This window comes from Bos javanicus, chromosome 8 (assembly GCF_032452875.1).
Source record: "Bos javanicus breed banteng chromosome 8, ARS-OSU_banteng_1.0, whole genome shotgun sequence".
Classification (NCBI taxonomy): domain Eukaryota; kingdom Metazoa; phylum Chordata; class Mammalia; order Artiodactyla; family Bovidae; genus Bos; species Bos javanicus.
In genome coordinates this window covers 62,650,411-62,674,271 of record NC_083875.1, presented here as the reverse complement: position 1 = coordinate 62,674,271, position 23,861 = coordinate 62,650,411, and the positions used below count along the sequence as shown (strand labels likewise).

Here is a 23,861-nt window from a genome sequence, read left to right as displayed (position 1 = left end):
CCACCCCACCCAAGCCCCTCAGTCCAGACAGAAGAGTGACATGGGGGGCCCATACCCAGAGATAAGGCCCTCATAAACAAGTTCTCAGCTCCAGTCCCAGAATGGAAGCCCCTGCAGCCTAAAAAGGCATTTCTCTGCATTCTACTGTGTCTCCTATCCCACTTCATCTTGGCACTTTTGACGGTAGGGAGAAGGGCAGGGAGGACCAGGGGACAAGTCCATAAAACAGGCACCTTGGAGGGAGGCTTTGAGATTAGGGGAGGGAGTACAAGTGCTTGGCTGGGAGATAGGAGTCCCTGCTTCATGGCCCAGTTCTTCCCTGTTTGCTGTGGGCCCCCTGCAGTCCCATCCCCTCCCCAGGCCCAGGTCTCTGTATAATGAGAGGTGAGAACCCTCCATATCTGACATTCTGTCTTTCTGGGAGGAGCTCCAGTAATGATTCCAGGTCTTATTCTTAAAGGGATGGTACAGCTTGATAACTTCATAATCACATGTACCAGTGCATTTGATGACCATCCTGAATAGGAGAGAGAAACAGTCCTTTTCATTCCATTTATAATCTTCAGCCATCCATGGGCAGCCAGGGTGCCTTACAGATGAGACCTGTGCCACCTCCCCATGCCAACCCTGCCACCATTCCCATCCTCAGGAGACAGGCCACATCTTTTAGGTGGTTCAGAAAAGTGGGGCGAGAGGGGTTTGGGCAGAAAAGGAAAGCCAGCAGAGCAGGCAACTCAGCTGATCTAAGAGTCAGCTGTGTGGTCTCAGGTTGGCCAAAAGTGGAGGAATGCGTGGGGTCAAGAAAGGGGAGGCATAAGAAAGGGGAGCTGTGGTCTCCCAGCTTCTCTGCACCCAGAGCATCAGAACTTCCTGGCGGACCCCATGTAAATTCCCTGAGTAAACACTTTCCCATTTAGACGTAGGCCCCAAGGCAGCCCAAAGATGGAAAAAGTGATTTGTGAATTTTATCAACCATACCTCACTCTATGTAAATAGATGTTCTACTACAAGGTCTAGTTCTACTCCCACTAGACCTTGTCCTCTAAGATCTGGACCCTGTCCTGAGACCTTGCTGATGTTCAATCACTGCGATTGTAAGACATTTGTTACTACAGGTCACTTAAAAGTGAAGTGAAGTCGCTCAGTCGTGTCCGATTCTTTCCAGGCAAGAATACTGGAGTGGGTTGCTATTTTCTTCTCCAGGGGATCTTCTCGACCCAGGGATCAAACCTGGGTCTCCTGCATTGCAGGCAGATGCTTTACCCTCTAAGCCAGAGTAAACTCTTCACAGGTCTACAGGTCACTTACTCTAATATTAATACATCATGCAAAGTAAGTAACTAGATTCATCTTTCTTTAACTTCATGGTGCCTGAGGTCCTCCTTGGTATTTTTAGGATCCCCAGGAGGTGCTCCCATTTCTCTGGGGAGTCCTCTGTCCACTCTAGCGCTACCTGTCTGCACCCAAATCAACCACCTCCTTATCCCCAGCATGTCATCACCTGCCTCCAGGCCTGGCCCTCTCCCCATAGCCCTTATCCCCACCTCCACCCAAAACCATTAACCATTAGAGCCATGTAAGTTCACTGAAGGTCTGAGGGTCATGAAAATATATTACTTTATGGAATAAGAAGACAATTTAAAATTAAACATCAGGCATCGCTCTTGCTAAAGTTTATCAGCCAGACATACTATGGGGAGTCCCTTATTGCTTCAGCTTCTGGTAAGACTCCAGCCTCCTTACATTTACTTATTTACTTGACTTCCATGCTCTGGGCACCCCTCCTATGTACTGGGGACATGCAGAAAATAGCACTAAGTGCCCACTATTTTGAAGCTTACTTTCTAGTAGGGACAGAAGACAAAAGCAAATATATGATGTCAAAATTAATAAAAATTATTCAAAGTACAAAAATAACTCCCTTTCAGCTACAGCATTGTCTAACAAGATGTCATCTGACTTTTCAGGGATGTGCTGTCCAATTGGGCAATAGGGTAGCCACTAAAATTTATGGTGGACATCTAAATTTAATTTTAACTTGTTAACTTTATATTAATTAATGAAATATATTTAATGTAATAAATCACATATTTACATGTAATTTATATTTATATCATATTAAATTATTTATATCATATTTTATTTATATTGCATTATTATATATTACATTGGTATATACAAAGACATAAGGTTTATTTAATATATTGATTAAATTTATTGATATTTCATTTAACTTAATTAAATATTAAAATTCTATTTCTCAGTCACACCAGCCACATTTCAAGAGCTGACTAGTCCCATGAGAGGCTATCATATTGGGTGGCATAGTTATTTTGAACAGAATGTTTCCTTCATAATAGAAAGTCCTTTTGGACAGCACTGCTCTAGGAAATTAACTTTTGTTTGACTTACTATTTACTATTGATTAGGACCCAGACTCTAAGAAGTAAAATGCTAACTTAAAGAAGATTGATAAGCAGCAAGTGATTTTTGTCCAGCAGAGATGCAAATGGGAAAGTACCCTTTCCTCTGTCTGGAGGAAGGTTGCAGTTTCATTGTGCTATAGGACATTAACCAACTTAGTATCTTAACTTTGCAAACTTATTCCAGCTCTCTTTCTCCATTGATCACGTATATCAGTTTCTCATACTTTCTTTGAACCAATTTTGTCATCCTGTCGATACCCTCACTGTGAGTTAAATAAATCACTGGCACATCCCACTGGATGCTTGTGTGACAGTTATGTCTTTGACTCTTATTATACTTTGACATCAGATAATGATCAGGGCTTGAGAGACATATAAGCAGAGTGAGGAGTTAGAAAGTGACAGTATGCAATTTTAGCTAGGCAGGTCGGGGAGGCCTTTCTGAGAAGGTGACATTTGAGCAAAGACAATGAAATCAAGGAGCAGGCTGTTTGGGGATCTAGGGGTCTGTGGCCCAGCAGAGCGGACACAGGTGCAAAGGCAGAGGCTGAGGCTGTCTTATGCTTGGTGTTTTCGGGGAGACGGGAAGTTGGTGTGGGTGGAGCTGTGTGATCCTATGGGATAGGCAGGGACCTGATTTTGTAGGACCTTGAGTCCAGAGTAAGGACACTGGAATCCATTTTACAGATGGTTGAGGATTTTAAGATAAGAGTATAACTTCCTCTCATATTCCAGAGGTAGTGTTGAAAAGCATCCTTTGTGATCTCTCCCGATAAGGCTCTTATGGGTGCAGGTGGCGGGAGGGAGCAGGACACGCTCCACAATGTGCTGAGTCCCATTTATGTAGAAGCACTGTGAGTAGGCCCCTAGAGGTACACAGGGCCTGACCTGAGAGTAACCTCCCCGAACAGCCCCAGCTCCACCCACCCCTGTGTCGCACCTAAAGGCTCTTAAAAGAGCTTCTCTGAGCAAAGGAGCAATTTTACCTGGAAGAAGACTTTGACAGTCCTTCTAAGGTTCCAAAGTAGCTAGCTCTCAAAAGAGATTTTTGTCTCATTCCAGATAGGTGAAGTCGAATTTTCACCAGATGTGGTAGTAGGTCTGGGGCTCAGAGAGGCAGATGAGGTTGCCAGTATGAATCTAAGCATTTGAGATGATAAAGTGAAGATAAGAAGGGCTAATAGAAGGGGGTGAAATTGGAAAGGATATAAAAGCACCTATAAGTGTCCCTAAGGTGGAAGAGCAAGGGCAGAGGGGAGCTGTAGCCAGGGAGTGAGATGTGACAACTGAGATTTCAGGAATGGAGAGGGCCCTGTTGGTTGTGGGTCTTGGCACAATGGTGCCTGCATCAAATGCCAGCTCTGCTACTTGGGACCTGAGTGACCTTGGGCAAATCATACCCTCTCTGTGATATATTTTCCTCATGTATAAAATGGTAGGATAATAATATTGCCTTGGAAGAGTTTGTTTTTGGAGCACCAAATGAGATATCATGCGGAGGCCTTAGAACAGTGCCAAGAAGCTCTACATACATCATCCTGGGAGCTTTACATGCATTATCACATTCTATCCTCCTACAGCCCTGAAAGACAAATGTGATCATCCCCATCTCACACTTCAATCCTTGGCTGGGGTTGAGTTGATCGAGGATTCAGCTAGGCAAGAAATTCTTCCTTTGCTTCAACCAGAGAAGCCTCCTTTCTGTTGGAGGCTTCTCCATGTTGGATTTTCACTGAAGATATTGCTTGACAAAAGGTTGTCACAACTTATAAAATAACACGGATGGAAGGGCTGGAAAGATCTGGTATTGATCACCCTTAAAAGGCTCTTAAGGGATTTCCTTGGGGTCCAGTGGTTAAGACTCTGTGCAGGAGATGTGGGTTTGATCCCTGGCCAGAGAACTAAGGTCCCACATGCCACATGATGCTGTCCTCTCAAAAATAATTTAAAAGAAATGTATAATTTTTTTAAAGGCTCTTAAAATTTTGACACATTTTTGCTCTCAAACCGCACTGAAAACTTCCAAGTAACTCTTAATCTCAGTAGGACCCAGAGAGATCTTTTTCCCCAAGGTCATTGCTAAGCATGTTCCTTTGACATCATACAGATCCACAAATAAACAGAAATGTCAGGGATTCTGGGAGGCTCTGTTTATGGGCACAAAAGCGGAGGGGTTGGTGCAAAGGGAGCAGAGAAAAGGACTACGATCTTGTTCCTTTCCAGATCTCCCTTGCTCACTGGGATGCTGCAGCAACCTGCTTGGATACACTTCAATATGCTCCTGGGAGTGACACACAGAACACAATGATCCGCAAAGCTTATCTGCTCACCCAGGCGGGTCACAGGACGAAGGACAGGGAGAGGGAGAGCCCATTCTGCTCCACCCTCACCCCAGCCACCCCTGTCCAACTCTGTCAGAAGGATGTCCACTTTTATTGCCCCATGTGCCTTCTCTCTTCCCCAGTGGAAGGCAGGATCCTCATGCCTGCTGATGGGCACAGCTACTCTGGAATAACTCCTACCTTCTGGCACTTTCAGGCCATCACTCATACTGCTTCTTCCATCTGGAAGGGAATGTCCTGAGTCCAGAACCTCTAAACCTCCATTTCCGAATGTGAAAATGACGTGTCTCCCCCATCATTATGTCTAGGAAGTGAGACTTCGGTTAATTTAAAATTTTCTTATTTGTACTTTTCTATATGTCTTGGTTCTGTTGAATTAGCAGTCATTACAAATATAAAAGCAATAAAACTATTATTTTATGTAGATTTCTTCTTTAATTATGGCTACTTACACTTCAGGATCCAGGAATAACTTCCTAAGCCCTAACCAGCACAAACTTCTACCTCTTCCAAGGCCCCAGAGCTCTTCATTTCCCTCTCCACATCCCTGAGCATTGTACATCTGCAGTTACGGTGTTGTAGCCAGGTCACACCTTCTTCTCAACCAGACTACAAGTACACTGAGAACCAAACTGGGTGATTTGTCCCCACTGCCCAGCTTGCCACCTCCAATATCTCCATTGTTACCACCACCATTCCCCTTTTCAAAAATACACTATCACACCCACCACCTGCCCACACTATCACACCCACTGCCCACGAACATCATCACCATCACCTCTTCCCCTATCACTACAACCGCTGTCACCCACCCCCATTACTACACTATCACTGACACCCCAATCAACAAAACCCACCAGAGTTACCACCACCAGCATCATCATCACTACCACCATCACCACCCCCACGACTCTAAGTCCTATGATAGAACAGTTACTCTCCAAAGAGGTCCACAGCCTAATCCCTGGGACCTATAAATATATTACTCTACATAGCAAAAGAACTTTCTAGATGTGATTAAGGACAAGGACCTAGAAATGGGGAAATTATCCTGGGTTATCTGTGTGGGTTCAATCTAACCACTGAGTATATAAAAACAGAGACTCTTTCTTGGCTGTGGTTAGAGATTGACAATAAAAGGAAGGTCGGAGAGCTGTGATATTGCTGGCCTTGAAGAGGGAAGAAGGGGGCCATGTGCCAAGGAATGCAGGTGTTCTCTAAGAGCTGGAAAAGGCCAGAAACAGATTTTTTCCCTCAAAGCCCCCAGAGAGGAACTCAGTTGGCTGACACCTTCATTTTAACCTATGGAGCCCTACATTGGATTTCTGACCTACAAAACTATATGGCAATAATTCTGTGCTGCGTGAAGCCACTAAATTTGTGGTAACTTGTGACAGCAGTAGAAAATACAACCTCCGTCAACAATACTGCCACAGTCACAACCACTCACCCACCATCTGCTGCTGCTGCTGCTGCTAAGTCACTTCAGTCGTGTCCAACTCTGTGCGACCCCATAGACGGCAGCCGACCAGGCTTCCCCGTCCCTGGGATTCTCCAGGCAAGAACACTGGAGTGGGTTGCCATGTCCTTCTCCAATGCATGAAAGTGAAAAGTGAAAGTGAAGTCACTCAGTTGTGTCTGACTCTTAGCGACCCCATGGACAGCAGCCTACACCATCACTACCCCTCAAAACAGCACCTCATTATCATCATTAAAAACACCATCACAAGGCTTCTCTGGTAGCTTCTCTGGTAGTGGTAAAGAATCCACTTGCCAGTTCAGGAGACACAGGTTCAATCCTTGGTCCAGGAAGACCCCACATGCTGAGAAGCAGTTAAGTCCACGTGCTACAACTATTGAGCCTGTGCTCTAGAGCCTGGAAATCACAAAGGCTGAAGCCTGCATGCCCAAGAGCCCATGCCCAGCAACAAGAGAAGCCACTGCAATGAGAAGCCCAAGCTCGGCAACTAGAGAGTAGCCCCTGCTCACCACAACCAGAGGAAAGCCTGCACAGCAATGAAGACCCAGCACAGCCAAAATAAACAAGGTTTTTAAATTATTTTTAAAAAACACCATCACAATCACCATCTCCAAAACCATGATCGTCATAAACAACAAATCTCTATTACCATTACCCCCATTAAAAATACCTTTATCCTAAAACACACCTGTCACTACTACCCCCTCACCACCAGCATAACCCACTCGGCACCACCACTGTTACCCCATCAACAACACTGCCATCGCCACTGCCCATCAACACACCCCCACAAATAACACCCATCTCTCATCACCAGCACCCATCATTACCAACACTACCAACCTATCACTACCACCCACTACCACCACAACATCAGTGCCTCCACAATTGCTAACATTCAACAATACCACCCACCGGTAAAAGCACCCCTTACCACTACCAACCACCACCAATGCCACCCACCTCCACCACCATCAACACTCCTGGACATGTACATCAATAATGACTGGTTGGTTTGTTACTGAATAAATGAGTAAGTATATGAATAAGTAAGGGAATGAAGAAAAAGATAGCCCCAGCATGCCTTTGGAAGTCAGGTCCATCACTTGGTGATTTGTGGTGTGTAATGTAAATAAGGTTTTAATGACCTTCATCTTTTTAACATCCCTTTCACCTTCCCAACTATCCCATCTGCTACCTTCTTCAGCCACTGTCAAGCACTCTCCAAAGCTTGAAGCAACCTCCTCCAAGATAGTGCTGAAACAATTGGCAAGGCTTTGAGACAGAGGAGCTGCGAGTCGGAGTACTTTGTGAATGAAGGGTAAGTGTGCAGCCAGTTGCCTCTCAGCTCCTAGAGCAATGATGTGGGACTATACAACAAGTTCTGAATAACGACCTAACTTAGAGTGTGGAGTGGGAAGGGTAAAGAAGTGCTGCCCAACCCAAAATCTGGGGATGTTTCTGGCACCTTGGCTATTCTCATTGCCAATGAAACCCCAGTTGTGTTCTCCCAACTCCCCCACCCCCTGCCACTCAACATTTAGTCTGACACCTGGGACATGGCTGGGAACCAGTAGATCTAAGTTGTAGCTTCTACTTCGGTAATGGCTTTCTGTGTCTCTCTCTCCCATCTGAGCAATGAATAAATTAATAAAGATGTGTCTGGTGCTCCTCCAGCTCTGATGGTCTGTAACTTAACATTTCTACCAAGAAGATTTTGTTGTTGTTATTGTTGTTGTTGGAGGTATCAACATGTGGAGTCTGTCTCCTTAGATGTATAATCCTTCTCTTTTCACATCCTTGATGGCAAACACAATTCCAAAGTAATGGCTGAGCATCCAAGAAGAGCTAGAACCATTTATCTTTAAATCCAAAGGCTCAGTCATGAATTTTATAACTAGAAGCCCTCTGGGATCAGCTGGTCCAAAGCCTGGGTTGAAAACCTCAAGACACCCAGCCAGGCAGTGCCAAACCCAAACCAGAGCCAGAGTTCTTGACATCCCTGCTCCACTGAGCTCTTTTTGCAGCCCCAGGAAACCTGGAAGAAGCTACTGGATAAACCCCAACACTTTTCTTGAATCCTCACCTCATATGCATATGCCACCCAAAGAGCTGAAGCTGCAGCTCCCAATAAAAAAGTCTTAGGATGTCTGGGGCCATGTCATCCTATGAGCCTCAGAGAACCCAAAGTGAAAACAGCTGTATTCACCTTTGAAGCATTTCCCAGGGCTGGGTAGAGGGAGGAGATAGGCAGAATAGAGGGAGGACTCTGTTAGCATACCATCTCTGCTTCCTCTGTCTCACACACACTGTCTCTTTCTGGCTCTCTTTTGGCCTCTTTGCCTGTCGATCATTGATCATTTTCATCTCTCTCTCTTTCTGTCTCTGTCTCTTTCTTTGTCCACGTCTCATTCCCTCTGTATTTCTCTCTGTCTGCCTCTTCTCTCCCACCCTTCTTCTCTCTCTCTCTCCCTCTCCCTCTCTCTTTCTCTTACTCATCCATGAGTGTTTCTGCTCTTGCAATTTAAAGCATTGGTGCCCATTTCAAGGTCATATTAATCCAGCTCTAAGAAAATCCCTGTTCATGAAATAAGACATTCAGGAGTTACAACAATTCTTACAAAACTTCACAGCCTGGTGGAGAGGGAGGAGCTCAGACCTAGGAGTGAGAGCCCTGGGTTTCTTTCTCAGCCCTGCTCCAACCTGCTGTGTGACCTAGGGAAGCCTTCATGGGGCTTTAGCTTCTGCATCTATTTGGACATGGTGATCTCGAAGGCCAGCTCTAGCTCTGACAACCTAGTATTTGGAAGGATCCAAATGTTCAGATTCCCCAGCTCAACCAATGCAAATCCTGGCTGTGGACATCATCAACCACTTGCTTTTGTGCACACTGGCAGAGAATTCCACCAGAGTTCCCCATGCTAGTAGGTGTCTCTGCACTCAGTGATGCGGATCTTGCACTAATCCTTGCTTCTTCCTGTTCCTTTGTTTAAATGTGGATGAACAGGAGTTGGGTTCGGCAGCAGATAAACCAAGCTGCCCTTTGGGAAGATCTTTCTATGATAGACAAATTGGAGGTGGCCTCTCAAGTAGCCTGATTGGGGAGTGAGTCTAAAGCCAGATAACCTGAGAAAAATTATTCACTTTTTCAACAAATGTTTACTGAGCACTACCTACCTGCCAAGTGTGTGTGTGCTTAGTTGTTCAGTCATCTCCTACTCTTTGTTAACCTCATGGACTGTAGCCCTCCAGGCTTCACTGTCCATGGGATTCTCCAGGCAAGAATACTGAGGTGGGTTGCCATTCCCTTCTCCAGGGGATCCTCCCAAACCAGGGATTGAACCCAGGTCTCCTGCATTGCAGGTGAATTCTTTACTGTCTGAGTCACCAGTGAAGACCATATCTGCCAAGCACCTGTCCTAAAACAGACACTGTCTTTGCCTTTATTATAATATGAAGAAGAAAGTGATTCTTCTCTACTGGATGAGTAACATCCTGGGGGGATCCGAAAGCAATAGGGCTTTGCTTTGAATAAAGACATCATGAAAGGCTTCACAAGAAAGTGATAGCTGATCTGAGACCTGATGGGTAAGCAGGATTTCAACAGACAAAGAAGTATGCAATCCTTCTTTGGATTGGGAAAAGGTGCAGTCCAGGCAGAGGGAACAGAGAGTAAAAGTTGGAAGGACCATTCCTTCAGAAACAACTGAACAGAGAAACAGCTGGGTTCAGACTGTAGAGGAGCATGGGAACCTACGAAAGGAGGTTCAGGAAATAAACTTTATTCTGGGGATGTACGGAGCCACAGAAGGTTTTTCAGCAAGGTGGTGACAAGTTCCAATTTATGCTTTAGAAAGAGCCCACAGGCCATGAGTGTAGCGAAAGTGAAAGTGAAGTCATGCAGTCGTGTCCTACTCTTTGCAACCCCTTGGACCGTAGCCTACCATGTTCCTCTGTCCATGGGATTTTCCAGGCAAGAATGCTGGAGTGGGTTGCCATTTCCTACTCCAGGGGATCTTCCCGACGCAGGGATCAAACCCAGGTCTCCCGCATTGTAGGCAGACACTTTACCGTCTGAGCCACCAGGGAAGTCCTGTATGTATCAGTGTAGCAGCTGGATGGAATAGGAGAGGCATAATGCAGAGGTTCTCTGGAAAGACCAAGTGACAACAGAAGTAGAAGCTGCGCCAACAATCAGAGTAAATTTGTGTATCAGCATACACACCCTAGGCTACAGGGGAGGGGAAGAAGCCAAGAGTGAGTCAGGGGCAGGAAATGAGGTCTGCATAAAACTTGGCAAAGGAGAGTTTGCCTTAGAAGACAAGTCTATCAAAGTAGAGAAAGAATGAAGAACAATATCTCAGAAGCCCCATGAACGAGCCTGGCGTGTGAAAGAAATCACATGTGATAAATCAGCATACATCAGAGCTGGCAGGAGCACTCAAAACAGTTCAATTCTGCATCCCCACTGCATGGATTGGGAAACCAAGATCCAAAGAACATGAAGGGCTTGCCTGGGTTCTCTAGTAAGTCCATGGCGGAGCTTCGTCTAGAATCAAGAACTCCTGCCTTCAAATCCCACAGTTAACCCCCTCCCATAGTTTCTCTGGCTAGTGTGTGGCTCCACCTTGCCAGAAAAAAGGACAAGAGCCACAGGGACCACAGGAAGCTGCCTGGAATCTAGCTCCTGTGAGGCAGATAGGAAGCTGTGGTATCAGGGAGTGTCACTCCACTCAGAGTTCAATGAGGGTGGAGCTAGAGCAAAGTCAGTGAAGGCAGAAAGAAAAGATAGGGGGAGGGATATTTTGAAAGAAAAGTTAGCAGGATTAAGTGAATGATGCTCCAAGAATAAAGAAAGCAAAAAACTGGGCATTCAAAAGCTCTGGTGATATTAGATTCATGTGGGAAGTCATCATCTTAGTGAACAAGTCCAGATTACAGGTGACTCACAAAGTGAGGAGACTAGAGGGCTGGAGAGCATGGAAGACAGAAGGGTTTATTTGGAGTGAAATTATGAGCTTGGTTTGGATAGACTGAGTCTAAGTGACGGTAGAACCCCAAAGCTAATTTTTTGAGCACTTACTCTATCATGAGCACATGAAGGTTTTAAGCCTCATGAAACTCCTTGAGGCAGTATAATTATTATCCTTATTGGATAGATGAGAAACTGAGAAATGGAGCTGTAAATAAACTTGTCCAAGATTCCCCAGCTTGTAAATGTCCAAGCCAGATATCAAACCCAGGTCTGGCTGACTCCAAAGCTTACTCTCATTATCACTGCATTCCAACTTCATCATGGAAGAGCTACAGAGAGGAGAGAGTTGAAGAAGACTAGATACATTTGGAGAGAGGAGAAAGAGAAAAGTGAGAGTATGGCAAACCCCAAGCAAGACGATGAGCCCAGTAAAGAGTCAAAGAGGAGCAGAAAGAGGTAGAGGGAGAATAAATAGAGTCTTTGTCACAGAAGCCAAAGCTGGAGGAAGTTTTCAGCCAAATGTCCAGACAAATCTTGAAGTTAATCCAAAGTGTCTCGTGTGAAAATGTGCTGTGACCACAGAGGAATCTTGGGTAACAATAAATCCCAATATTTGTAGGTGCCTGGGTTGCCTGCAAGACTCAGAAGGGAGAGTCAGAATGCAGATGAGAGCTCTAGTTAGGGCAGGGCTAAAACAATCAGATATACAAAGGCATATCAGGAAATGTGCCCTGACACACTCCAGGGAATAGCAGAAACAAATTCTGAGGATGGGGGGAAAATCTGATTTCCAGAGTTGCTTTTTGTTTTATTAGGTATGTCCAGTTTTCAATAACAACAAAAAAATAGAAGATATGCAAAGAAAAAGAGAGACTGTGTCATATAGTGAAGCATATGATACAATATGCTTCAATTGAAAAGCAATCAATAGAAACTCTACCTGAGGAAACCAGTTATTTTAACTTAGCTTTTTAATTATGTTCATGGAGAAGGAAATGGCAACCCACTCCAGTACTCTTGCCTGGAAAATTCCATGGATGGAGGAGCCTGGTAGGCTACAGTCTATGAGGTCGCAAAGAGTTGGACACGACTGAGCGACTTGACTTTCTTTCTTTCTATAGTTCCTTTTGGAGAAGGAAATGGCAACCCACTCCAGTGTTCTTGCCTGGAGAATCCCACGGACAGAGAGGCCTGGTGGGCTACAGTCTATGGGGTTGCAAAGAGTCGGACACGACTAAGCAACTAACACACACACACACAATTATGTTCAAAGAAGGCAAAGAAACAGTATCTAAAGAATTAAATAAAAGAATGAGAATACTGTCTCAGCAAATAGAGAATAACAATAAAGAGATAGAAATTATAAAGACACACCAAATCGAAATTTGAGGTTGAAAAGTATTAACACTATAACCAAAATAAAAACATTTACTAAAGGAACTCAACAGTGGAATTGAGCAGGCAGAAGTAAGAATCAGCAAACTTGCAGTTAGGTCAATTGAGATGATTCAACTGAAGAAGAGAAATTTTTTTAAAGTGAATTAAAAAAGAGCGAGTCACCTTGTGAACTGCCGCTGCCACGGAAGATGAGTGCAGGCATGTGAGTTGGAGATCTAGCGGTCCCTCACCATGAGGACTTTACCACGAGCACAGGCTCTAGGTCCAGAGGCTTAAATAGTTGCCACTTGTGGGCTTAGTTGCCCCGGGGCCTGTAGAATCTTCCTGCAGCAGGTATTTTTACAGTGTCCCTGCATTGGCAGGCAGATTCTCGATCACTGAACCACCAAATAAATCCAGAAGTTTTAACTTACATTTCTTTTAGCCTAAAGCACCAAAGGGAAAAAGTGTAAGACAAGAAAAAAGTCATCCATACATACAGTAAAAAAGCAACTCAAAGGCCCACAAACAAGAAAAAAAAGGGAAAACTGAAGAATGAAAAGGTGTTGGATCTCAACCTTATTGGTGAAAAACTGCAGTGGTTTCAAAACCATCTTGAACCTCAAAAAAGTGGGATATTCAAAGAGAGATGCTTGTGAATTAACTGAAAGGTATCTGAATCGATTCAGTAGCGAGCTGCAGCAGATTGAGTTACAGAGCTGCATCAAGGACCGGCGGCGGGGGCAGGGTGGGGGGCGGCACTGCTCTTAGGAGGCAGTCATCAAGCAGACCCTGGAGCGAGAGCAGCAGCAGTACCAAGGCTATAGCCTCGAGATTCCAGACATTTATTTATTTATTTTTAAATGCAATACTGTTTATTTAGCTTCAAAAACATTTCAACATTCTAAACATACAAAAAAAAAAATAACAACATTGCAGATCGTGTTTAGTACAGAAGGTTCTTGAACTTCCACTGGTGCAGTGGCTCTTGGCTTTGCTGACAATGAACAGCTCTACAGTTTGTTTAAAAAAAACACACACACACCAGTTTAAAACTACCGCACTTCAACTAAAAAGGATCCAAAACACTTCTCATGCTTGCTGACCACCGCCACCACCCCCCCACCCCCCACCCCCACCCCACCTTTTCCACAGCTAAGAATGGCAGCAGGATGCTATGTCACCGTATACAAAAACAAGACAACCTGAAGCTAAATGGATGCCCACTGCAGTGTCCACAGGTCCAGCCCCACAGTGCAGGCCCTGAGCTACCGCCCCTCCAGAAGGCATTGCCCCCACAGCCTCCATACCAAGCAAGGAGCATCAAGAGTGTGTCTCGGTTGCTTTGTTCTTTTTACAGACTATATATATGTACTGTTGGGAACTCGGGATTTCTAGCCAATGACCATAGAATTAACACACCACCTTAGAAATTTTTTTTTTAATGCCAGAAACATCTTTAAATGCCTTGTCACACCAACAGCAATGTGCACAGAGTGAGGAGAACACAAGAGCCTTTTCACCTTAAAAATGTTTGGAAATATGCACAACTTTGAAACAGTTTCCAGGTGCTCTGGACACCCATGGCCACTTAATGTAAACCACTGACAATTGCTAGAGCACCTTGAGAGACTACAAATGATCATGATCCAACTGGGTAATTAAACATAATGAGGGCAACAGACACCTCTTGGATGAGAAGTGTGTCAATCAAGGCACTCCCTACTCTAAGGTATTCACAAGGAGACAGATCAACAGGTTTGTTTGTTTGTTTTAATTCACCCTCTCCCTCCTCCTCCTCTTCTTCATCTTCCTCTTCCACCTTTTTCCGGGCAACTTTAGCAGGACCCTTGGCACCATCAAACTTCCCTTTAGACTTAGAGTCGGCGACATCCTTCTCATACTTCAGCTTCCGCTGCCTTGTTGATGTATGGCTGCTTCTCACTGTCACTTTAAGTTATTCCACATCTCACCCAGCTTCTTTGCCACATCTCCAATAGAGAAGCCAGGGTTTGTAGACTTGATCTTGGGGTGGAATTCAGAGCAGAATAGGAAAAATCCAGACGGTGGTCTCTTGGGGGCATTAGGGTCCTTCTTCTTCCTGCCTCCCTTAGCTGATCTGTAATCCTTCATTTCCTGATCATAGCGCACTTTATCTGCCTTTGCCATTTCATCGAATTTCGACTTCTCTTTCCCTGACGTGGTCTTCCACCTCTCAGAGCATTTCTTGGAAAATTCAGCAAAATTGACAGGGACCTCTGGGTTTTTCTTCTTATGTTCCTCTCTGCATGTCTGCACAAAGAAGGCATGAGCAGACATCTTGCCTTTGGTTTCTTGGGATCACCTTTAGCCATCCTGACTGTATTATTTGCTAGTTTGGGCAGCTCCACAGCCTCGCGCTAGCTGCCTCCATGAGAGCCGCCTCTCCAGACATTTTAAATGCAGATAATCTGAAAACTTTTAGGAAATAGGATTTTTATCTGAAGAAATTGCCAAACATTAAAATGAGAAAAAGTCTTCATGGTGAGAGCCGGAAAGCCTTCTCTCAAAATAAGGATTTTCTCTTAATATTTCCCAGCATTGTAATGGAGTTTTTAGCCAGGGCGATTAGGCAAGAATAAGAAATAAAAGACATCCAGACTGGAAAGAAAGAAGTAAAACTATCAGATGGCTGGTCTTATATAAAGAAAATCTTAAGACATTCACAGACACACACTTTTAGACTAATAAATTCAGCGAGATTGTGGGATACAGGATCGATATACAAAATACTGTTCTGTTTCTGTATACTAGCAATGAAGAATCCAAAAATGAAATTCAGAAAACAATTCCATGTGCAGTTGTACTGAAAGAATAAACCATTTAGGAATAAATTCAAGACAGAAATTTAAGATCCACACACTGAAATTCTAAAACATCATTAAAAGAAATTAAGAGCTAAATAAATACAAAGAATCTCATGTTCATGAACTTAAAATAGCAATATTCTTCAAATTAATCTATAGATTCAACTCAATCCCTACCAAAATCTAGCTGGATTGTTTGTTTGTTTTTAAGAAACTATCTAATCCTTAAATTCATAGAGAAATGTAAGAGATCCAGAACAGACAAAACAATTTTGCAAAGGAAGAAAAATGTTAGAGGACTTATACTTCCTAATTTTAAAATTTATTACAAAGCTATACTAATCAAGACGACTTGGATCTAGTATAAGGGTAGACCTATTGATCAATAGAATAGAATTGAGAGTTCAGATATAAACCCATATATTTATAATCAGTTGATTTTCCTCAAGACAGTTCCATGGGGAAAAAAATAGTTTTCTCAACAAATGGTCCTCGAACAAGATCTCCAAATGTAAGAGAATGAAGTTGGACCTCTCTCTCATACCACATACAAAAATTAACTCATAATGGACTAAATATCTAAATGTAAAAGCTAAAACTATAAAACAATTATAATAAAATATGGGTGTATATCTTCATGACCTTGTATTAGATAGTGATTGCTTAGAATGGCACCTAAAACACAAGCCACAAAAGAAAAATATCAAATTAGAATTCATCAAACTTAAAAATGTTTGCTTCTCAAAGGATAGTATCAAGAAACTAAAGACATAAGCCACAGAATGGGAGAAAGTATTTGCAAATCCTGTATCTGATAAAGGTCTAGTATCCAGAATTTTTAAAGAACTTTTAAAACTCAGCAATAAAAAGATAAATATCCCAAACAAAAAGTGGATAAAGGACTTGAAGAAGTAAACCTTTCTCTAAAGAAAATATATAAATTGCCAATAAACACATGAATATTATTAATTATTAGGGAAATGCAAATCAAAACTACAGTGAAATACTACTTCATACTCACTCTGTGTGTGTGTGTGTGTGTGTGTGTGTGTGTATGCGTGTGTATTTGAGCACTCACGTGCATTCAGTTGTGTCCTACTCTTTGTGGCCTGGTGGAATGTAGCCTGCCAGGCTCCTCTGGTCCATGGAATTTTCCAGGCAAGAATACTGAGTGTGTTAGCTACTCAGTCGTGTCCGACTCTTTGCGATCCCATGGACTGTAGTCCACTAAACTCCTCTGTCCATTAAATGCTCAAGGCAAGAATACTGGAGTGGGTTGCCATTCCTTCCCCAGGGGATTTTCCCAACCCAGGGTTCAAACCTGGGTCTCCCACAATGCAGGCAAATTCTTTACCATCTGAGCCCCCAGAGTACTCCCAAAGTGAAGGTGTTAATGGCTCAATCATGTTGACTCTCTGCAACCCCATGGACTGTAGCCTGCCAAGCCCCTCTGGTCAAGGCTATGGTTTTTCCAGTGGTCACGTATGGACTGTGAAGAGAGTTGGACTGTGAAGAAAGCTGAGCACCGAAGAATTGATGCTTTTGAACTGTGGTGTTGGAGAAGACTCTTGAGAGTCCCTTGGACTGCAAGGAGATCCAACCAGTCCGTTCTGAAGGAGATCAGCCCTGGGTGTTCTTTGGAAGGAATGATGCTGAGGCTGAAACTCCAGTACTTTGGCCACCTCGTGCGAAGAGTTAACTCATTGGAGAAGACTGTGATGCTGGGAGGGACTGGGGGCAGGAGGAAAGGGGGACGACAGAGGATGAGATGGCTGGATGGCATCACCGACTCGATGGACATGAGTTTGAGTGAACTCCGGGAGATGGTGATGGACAGGGAGGCCTGGCATGCTGAGATTCATGGGGTCGCAAAGAGTCGGACTCGACTGAGTGACTGAGCTGAACTGAACTGAAGCCCCTCTGTCCAGGGATTTCCCAGGCAAGAATAGTGGAGTGTGTTGCCGTTCCCTTCTCCAGGGGATCTTCCCCACCCAGGGATTGAACTCAGGTCTTCTGCATTGCAGGCAGATTCTTTACCAACTGAGTCACCAGGGAAGCCCCCAAGAATACTGAAGTGGGTTGCTATTTCCTCCTCCAAGGGATCTTCTTGACACAGGAATCAAACCCACATCTCTTGTATCTCTTGCTTTGGCAGGCAGGTTCTTTACCAGCTGAGCCACTGGAGAAGCCCCTCATACCCACTGTCTTTTCTATTATGACCACTAGAATGGTCATAATAGAAAAGACAGACAATAACAACTGTTGTTGAGGGTGTAGAGAAATCATAAACTTATACATAGATAGTGGGAATGTAAAAGGATACAACTGCCTTAGAAAATAGTTTGGCAGTTTCTTAAATCATTATGCAAAGAGTTACCATATGACCATATACTCTACTCCTGGGTATACTACCTAGAGAAGTGAAAACATATGTTCAGATAAAAACTTTTACATGAATGTTCACTACAATGTTATTCATAATAGCCAAAAAGTAGAAACAACTCAAATGTCCATCAACTGATGAATGGATAAGCAAAATATGGTATATCTATACAATATGATATTGTTCAGCCTTAAAAAGGACTGAATTACTGACTCTTGTTAGAACGCAATGAACCTTGAACACTTATGCTACATGATAGAAACTAGACACCAAGTACAGCACATTATAGGATTCCATTTCTATGACATGTCCAAAATAGGCAAATCCATAGAGATAGAGAGACTAGTGGTTGCCAGGGGCTAAAGCGAGAGATGAATGGAGAGTGATGGCCTAAAGGGTATAGGGGATGATGAAATGTTCTGGTGAGAGTTGTGCAGTCTGTGAGCCTGCTAAAATCTACTGAATTATACACTTTAAAAGGGTGAATGTTATGGTATGTAAATTATACTTCAATGAGAAAGAGCAGGTAGAACTTTCCAAAACAAATATTGAGTGGTTGCTTAATCCCTCAGAGAACATCAAGAATTCATTTAGATAATCTAGAAAAAAACATTTTACTCAACTATTAAATTATTTTAAACTTATAACTCTGAAACTTAGCTTATGTTGTATTTTGAACTACCTTCTTACAAAGTGATATGTTAATTACAGCTGGATTTATAGAGAAATGTCTGGAAAGTTGTTATCTGAAATATCAACAGTGGTTGCCTTTGGGAGATGGAATCTTGTGTAGTTTTAAATTTATTCTAACGCTTTTATGTATTACTTACATTATATGTATGCATATGTATCAACTTTATAATCACTAAAATCTATAAAGCTCTTTTTGTTTTGGCAAAGGAAAAAAACACTGGCTATGCTGATGAAATGTTGATAGATAATTTTAAAGATTCTTTCTACTCACATGAAGCCAATAGAATTTTGCTAGCTGATCCCAAGGGGGGAAAATGCCCAATTAGCCAAGTGATCACAATTCAAGAACTATTTTTTGGATAATGAACAAGGACCTGTGCTAAGCCATGCTGTGTGAGAGAGAAGGACATTTAGGGCATGGTTACTGCATCCAAGGGTCTTTTGATGCGATAAAGGACCTCAGATATGTAAATAAATGACTGAAAGGAGGCAGAACAGAAGTCTAGCAGAGAGGCTCCTGAGACACTGCAGAGTCCCCGAGGAAGCTGTGATAAGCTGTAGTTCACTACCTCCAGATTCAAAGACAGGACAGCTTTAGAGGTTCGTCTTGAAGGCGAAAGTTGGAGTTCAGTTCAGGGGGAGAAGGGGAGACAAAGCCAGAAGTGAGCATTTACGAGCCTTACCCGCTTTTCCCAACCCCCGCCCCCCTCACCATCACCACAGCTCCTCCTTTCCGAATCCCTTCTACTTCTGGGCCCTCACGCAGTTGTTCACCTGGAATGCCCTTCCCTCCCTCATTACCTCATTGCCTCCTGCTGTTCTGTAAGAATCTGGTATTCTCAGGCTCCTGTCACTCTTCCAAAAGAATTCTCCTTGACTGAGACAGGTTGAGTCCAAGGCCTCCCGCCTGTGCTCTGACAGCATTCTGAGTCTGTCTCTATCGCCGCACACTACACTCTGCATTGTAATGACCTGTTGAGTATTTGTTTCCTCCACCAGACTGTGAGCTCAGGTGACAGAGGGCTAGGAACCTGGCACAGAGCGCTGGTTGTTACTGAATGGAACACACACCGTGGCTAGTCCAGGAAATAGGAATGGTAGGCACCCCACTCCAGTACTCTTGCCTGGAAAATCCCATGGATGGAGGAGCCTGGAAGGCTGCAGTCCATGGGGTCGCTGAGGGTCGGACACGACTGAGCGACTTCACTTTCACTTTTCACTTTCATGCATTGGAGAAGGAAATGGCAACCCACTCCACTGTTCTTGCCTGGAGAATCCCAGGGACGGGGGAGCCTGGTGGGCTGCCGTCTATGGGGTCGCACAGAGTCGGACATGACTGAAGCGACTTAGCAGCAGCAACAGCAGCCATGGAGTTCTGTGTGCCCAGTGCACCCTCCCACTCCCTTTATCTAGGAGCCAGCACTGCCCTCCTGGCCTCAGAGTCAGGCCAGCAATGCGAGCTGGGCCAGTTATCACCCCTCATGCCCCAGCTAGTGAGACTCACCCAGGAATATAAGGGGCCCAAGCCAGGCCACTCAGAGTTCCTCCCCCAGGGCAACTGGGAAAAGGTGTACTTTCCCGATTGAGGAGTTCAGCTGACAGTGGCCTTATTGCTTGCCAGGTATAGGAAAAGCTATCTGCAGGAGAGAATGACACGTAAGACAAGCAAAAATGAGAGGAAGCAGAAATGGCGTTATGGTAGGTAATGACAGTCTTGGAGACCCTGGTTCCTGTCTTTGAGATTCCCAGAACTGTGCTCATTCAGGCAGATCTTTCTTCATAGACAGGGATCTTTCAATAAATACTTCTGTGGGAATAAGCTGGTCAGGCAGGCTGTGTTTCTGTCACTTACAAGAATATCCCTGTCCAATGCTGGGATCCTCAGTAAGACATACAGCTGGAAAGATCAGCAGAGGCCAGGTTGGGGAGGATTCTAAATGCCATATGAGGGGTGTTAGAGTTTATTTGTAGGTACAGTAATGGGTAATGAGTAGTCAGAGCCTCAGGAGATAATACCAACAACACATAAGTTTTTAATTAGAGGGAGAGGGGAAATGGAAGCCCAGTTGGAAATGCAAAGTGAAAACACCCCCATATATCAGCAAGGTCAAGGAGAAAGAAGGTTGAAGAAAACCCTAATTTTGTTATGTAGGAAAGAGCAGCAAGGCTTGTGATAAATGGGAAAGTAAAGGAGAAAGGTGGGCATGTCGAATAAATAGTCATTTCTAAAACACTGCAAACAGCTCCATGTGCAAACATTAGTCACTAATACAAATGAGATCTCTGGGGTTTTATAAACAAGCAAGCCGTTGCCAAGACTCACATCTGGCAGATGATACATCCATCATGTGTAAATACTTCACGTAGCATCGATTACCCTGATCAATTTTAGGCATCTATCATTTTCCAGGCCTGCTACTCAGCACAGGGAAATTACAAAGAAATGGGATGTTCTGATCTTTCTACAGCTGGCTCATAGGAAAACAGTGAATAAATCCATGGCAAAACTCAGGTGGCTTCTGAGGTATAAAGAAAAAAATTGCTATTTTGTTTTTCCATAGAATACTTTCTTAAACTAGGTCAAGAAATCATCATCTTCAAAATTCAGTACAGAAACCATCCTCAACTTGGGAGGGAGAAAGATCAATGACACCCAAGAAACAGGGATAACAGATGCTTAAAACAGGGAGCCACAGTCACTGGACCTGATACAGCAGTATGACATCTACTTAAAGCAAGATAAAGCAAGACTGGAAAGGTGAAAGGTGGAAAGGAGGTTAGGTTTTATCGTGTAGACAAAGGGAAGTCGTAAGAGGTTTTATAAGCAGGAAAAAGACATGGTCAAAACGGTTCAGAAAGAGCCTTTTGTAGGCAGAACAGAAGGCAATAAGGTCCCCGCAAGGGGGAGAAAATCGACTCAGGATTGTCAGTCAAGAGAGATGATGGGGGTTGGAGCACTGTGTTAGGTGAGTGAGGAGCACTTCAGACAGAGGTGGTGGCTGAGGCCCTGGAGTGGGTGGGAGAGCGTGACTGACATGCCAAAGGGAGAGAAGGCAGCTGATGCTGAACCCTTATTAGGTACCAGCGCTGCTCTGGGCACTTCCTACATACTATCTCATTTAGTCCCTCAAAGCAATGCTGCAGTGGACCTCCTTGGTGGTCCAGTGGTTATTAAGACTCTGCACCTACAACACAAGGGTGCAGGTGTGATTCCTGGTCAGGGAACTAGGATCCCATGTGCTGCAGCCGAAAAATTAAATACAATAATAATAAAAAACAACCCTGCAGGGTAACCATTATTATTTCCAAATTTACAAATAACAGAAAGGAGACTCCGAGAGGTGAAATAGCTTGCCTGAGACCATACAAATTTTGCAGATACAAAAGCCTGCGTCTTTTTGCAAAATGAGACAGCCTCCTGGTGTACATTATTTATCCCTCTCAACTTCCTCAGGTAGGCACTGAGGCGGAGATTTAAAACTTTACTGACGCTTCCAGCTGGTGAGTGCCCAATACTGGACGGGAGCCCAGGCTCGACCCGCTCCCGTTTCCCCTCACTCCCTGCCCAGCTGACCTGTTAAATGAGCCTTTGTTCTGCCACGTTGTGTAGCTCCCTCGTGATCACTGTTAAACCAGAAAGTCTTATTGGGTTTGTTTCAAAACGGACCCTAGGAAGGGCCTGGGGGAGGATGTGGAATGGGGATGGCCCTTCCTCCCACCAGGAGGAGCCTCAGCACCTTTGAAAATAATTCCCCCAAAGTCTCCTAAAACCCTAGGTCTCTACCCAGCAGCCCTGGCCTGCCGAGGTAATTTCCAAAGCCCCAGCCTTGAAGGCTCACAAATCCTCCGTTCATGTTCAGACATATAAATTGCATTCGCAGAGAGAACTACGCATCTGGTGGTGTGATCGTGAAGAAGAGAAGATGCTGGAGTTCAAGTGCACACACGTGAGCACACTCGGGGCCTGGCCCATCTCCAGCAGAGCCCAGCAGGAAGGCTGGGCCTCTCCAGCCCTCTCCAGGCTGAGATGAAAGGAGTCCATTTCCCTCCTAAGAGTGTCCTAGGAGTAGGGGAGAGGGATCCTCCTGCACTAACAGACTCACACACAACTTCAGGTGATTGTCACTGGAATTAACAGGTTCACTCAAGAGGCTCAGCCCAGAGCATTTGCTGGTGTGAATGGGGCAAATTTTTCCTGCAGACAGACCAAAGACTCTGGATTTTTGAATTCCGATGAACAAAATACTTTTCAATCTGTTCACATTTACCTTAAAACCTTGATCTGTTTTAGGCTCTATGCTGGATTCTAAGGACCCAGAGATTGCACCTGAACTCAAATTCTCAGTCCAGGGTGGAAACCAAACAGTGAATGAGGTCAAGGACTTGAAAAGGCCTCTTGGCAGGTCTGGAGACAAACAGACCTGGGTTCACATCTCAGTCTTCATACTTGCTAGTTGTAAGGTCTTAAGCACGTCATTTCAATAAAGGAGCCTCTGTTTCTTCATCTGGAAGTTAGAATCTATCCAGCAGAGTTGGTATATGGAAGAGAGAGAGAGGATTGGTATAGCACCCAGGATGGAAAAGATGTGCCATATATGCTACTGATTATTAAGAGAAGAGAGTAAATATTTTCAGTCGATAGAATTAGTGAAAGTTTCCTGGAGGAGGTAGTATCTACATAAGATCCTAAAAGATGGATAGATTTTGACCTGGTTTTGAGGGATTAAAGGGAAGAGTACAGGGGCTTTTTAGGGCAGTGAAATTGTTCTGTATGATATAGTAATAGTGAAAACATGTCATCATGCATTTGTCAGAATGTACAGCACAAAGAGTGAACCCTAATGTAAACTATGGACTTAATAATAATGTATCAACATTGGTTCCTTAGTTGTGGGAAAATATATTACACTAACACAAGATGTAAATAACAGGGGAAACTGGAGGGGGTTGTGTGTGTGTGTGAGAACTCTGCACTTTCTGATCAATCTTTCTGAAAACCTAAAAAACAAACAAGCAAAAAAAAAGCCAGGAAAGAGAACTTTATACAAAAAGCTGATATAAACAAAGGCCGGGTGGTCATGACATGTGGCTGGAGCATGAAGCACCTGGAGAAGAGTGATCCCAGAAAGGTGGGTTGAATATCGTGTTAAACTGTTTATGCTTTATCCTGAGAGTATGGAGAGATGGTAAATATTTCAAAGTGCTAAAATGATCAGACTGCATTTAAGGATCATCAGTTAAGATTACCCCTGAACAGATACGAATCTGTAACAAAGGACGGGACAAGAAATGGTAAAAATCTGAGTTAAGACAGCAGCAGTGGGATAGAGAAAGGTGGC

At 43.9% G+C, this 23,861-nt stretch overlaps 1 pseudogene; it reads right to left on the bottom strand.

The window, feature by feature from the left end:
• Window positions 1-13,982: 13,982 nt before the first annotated feature.
• Window positions 13,983-14,954, bottom strand: LOC133253430 (high mobility group protein B3-like; annotated as a pseudogene).
• Window positions 14,955-23,861: the final 8,907 nt, after the last annotated feature.